Here is a 3057-nt window from a genome sequence, read left to right on the forward strand (position 1 = left end):
GGGGATTGTAGGTGTACCGGCCTATCTATCGGTTAAGGGGACCTCTTCGGAAAGACTGTGTCTTGGTCATCCATTTCTCAAACACCATGTAGTGCGAGAAATACAACAGAGGAGATCGTGTCTTGTGGGGAAAAGTGCACAAACCTCTCCAGAGTGTACAAACTAATCATGGTTAGCCGTGTCCCCGGTTATCGACATCTTGAGTATCCAGTGCTTGAATTACTATGTTGATCTCATCACTTTACTTAATTAACTTGTTGGGTTAATGATTATTTAATTTGGGATTGAGATGGGGTTACCATTCTCAATGTTTTTCAACAAACTTTGTAGTTAAATAAAATATATCCCATTGTTGTAGGAAAAACTGGCTTTTCGCACAAATGATAACCATAGAGCTTCCACCAGCCATATATGCATATAGTTATAACTATTACTTGTTCATTGCTCTTTAGTGTTACCTTTCCAGCATATTCCATGTGCTGACCTACACAGGCTGCAACGTATTATGTTGCAGAGTTTTCAGACGAAGAGTAAGGTGCGCTAGGTCGTTGTCATGCACTCAGCTATGCCGTTGGAGTTGATGGACTCATTTACCCTCAAAGCTTCCGCTGTTATCTTATTTAGATGGCTTTCAGCCATATTATTGTAATAAGTACTCTATTTTGAGACATTCGATGTGATAAGTGTGTGACTGAACTCTGTTATAAATCCTAGAGTACTATGTATGTCAGCATTACCGATCCAGGGATGACACTTATACACAGAGATTTGACCGTTTGAGTTTGGATCGCTATAGGGAGCATCCAATGGTGCAGACGTACGATCCGTGGGGTTTGGGTTCTGGCCAATCAGAATGCACGACTCAGATCGCGCATGCAACGATGGGGGGGCATGGACCATGGTTTGGTAGGCACACGGATTTCGTGTGTGAACCTTGTGCTATTTGAAAACATTTTTTTGGGAGGGGCTATTTGAAAACATGTACATGTGTTGTCGAAAGGGATGAGAATCTCTGTTCGATCAAGGAGAATCCAACGGTGCAGACGTACGATTCGTGGGGTTTGGGTTCTGGCTAATCAGAATGCACGACTTAAATCACGCGTGTGGCAGAGGGGTGGGAGGGTGCATCGGCCACGGTTTAGTGGACACACGACTTTCGTGAGTGAACCATGTTCTCTTTGAAAACATTTACATTACCTAACATCATATTTTCATTCGAATGAAAACATGAGTTTATCGTTTTGCCTCCAATTTTGTAATACTTTGTGTCATGCATGGTAATTAATAAGTAACCTAAGATACTAACTTATGATACTATGCATGCGCGCATTACGGAGGTATTGCCGATCATATACTAGTATCATGCATATATACTCCCTCCTTTCCGGTTTATAGGCTTATCTCAAAATTTTAGTGTTTCCATTTTATAAGGCTCAATTTGGTTGTTCCCCATCACATGTCCAGATTCCATGGTGCATTAAATCATTGCATGCAAGTATTAAGATAAAGTTGCCCAATGCATGTACTTTATATATGCATGCATGTATTGCAATTAATACATTGGAAAACATAAATTTTTGAGGAAAACAAAAGCATTAATTGGGTGTTTTTTCAAACTACAAAAATTATTCCACCACTCACCATCTACCTTGGTTGGTGAGATTTTTGAATTGAGCCCTACTCCCTCCTTTCCGGTTTATAGGGCTCAATTCAAAAATCTCACCAACCAAGGTAGATGGTCAGTGGTGGAATAATTTTTGTAGTTTGCAAAAGCACCTAATTAATGCTCTTGTTTTCCTCAAAAAATTATGTTTATGAATGCATTAATTGCAATGCATAAAGTACATGCGTTGGTCAATTTTCTCTTAATTCTTGCATGCAATGATTTAATGCACCTTGGAATCTGAACATGTGATTGGGAACAACCAAATTGAGCCTTATAAAGTGGAAAAACTAAAATTTTGAGATAAGCCCTATAAACCGGAAAGGAGGGAGTATAAGGCTGGTTGTAGTGGGGAGTATCATATATGTGTTAGTGTAGCTAGGATACTACTTCCGTAATGCATAGTATCATAAGTTAACATCTTAGGTTGCCTTACTAATTGTCATGCATCACACAAAGTAGCAGTACAACATTTAATATGACACGGTATCATGATATGATACCACATCCTCTCTTGTGTGCCACATCATCCAGAAAGTCTAGTTGGCATGCATGATACCGCTTATGATAATACCATTACAACTAGCCTAAACCGAAAAGGAGGGAGTATGATACTAGCCACAATGGAGAGTAGTACACTAGTAACATACACATATCCCTAGACTATATATGTTACTACCTTCATAATGCATAGTAACATAACTGTAGTGTCATGCAAAGCTTCATTTCTTAGGTTACAGACTCATATTGCATTGGGACATGTGATGCTATAGTAACTAGCTAAGTTACTGAAACTATCTCTCTCCTCATTAACTTATTGCCACATAAGCAAGTTTGCTGAGTTGGAGTCGGCGTTACTGCTGAAGTTACTCACACTGTGGCTACTCTGATACTAGCTAGTCGTCTAAATATACTAGCTACCTCACTAAGAGCATGGTTAAAATACAGCCAAGGGTCGGCTATAAGAAGTTTCCATTTCATATACAGCCAACCTCTTAGCGGGCATGTACAACAATAATTTTTATATACGTACTAGTTTATCAATAGTTGTCCCACATTACATCCTCACAAAGTGTCTTGGGTCTCGTGTTGCAGCTGGCTCTACTAACCAAGAGCCTGCTTCTCTTCTCTTTCCTCCAACTAATAAGCACATATATATTATTCTATTCCTTATAGCCAGAATACCCACAGTGGGAGTAACATAGGTAGTAACATCACACACATCTAGATAAAGTAGATGATGTGGCAAGCAATAAATGAAGAAATGTTGGAAAGTGGATATGTGTGAAGTTACTACCTATGTTACTCCCACTGTGGGTATAGTCTTACTATAGTATTTCCTCCATTTTTGTATACAAGGCCACAAATCCATATTACAAGTACCAAGGTAGAAA

Source organism: Triticum urartu, chromosome 4 (genome assembly GCF_003073215.2).
Source record: "Triticum urartu cultivar G1812 chromosome 4, Tu2.1, whole genome shotgun sequence".
In the NCBI taxonomy this organism is placed as follows: domain Eukaryota; kingdom Viridiplantae; phylum Streptophyta; class Magnoliopsida; order Poales; family Poaceae; genus Triticum; species Triticum urartu.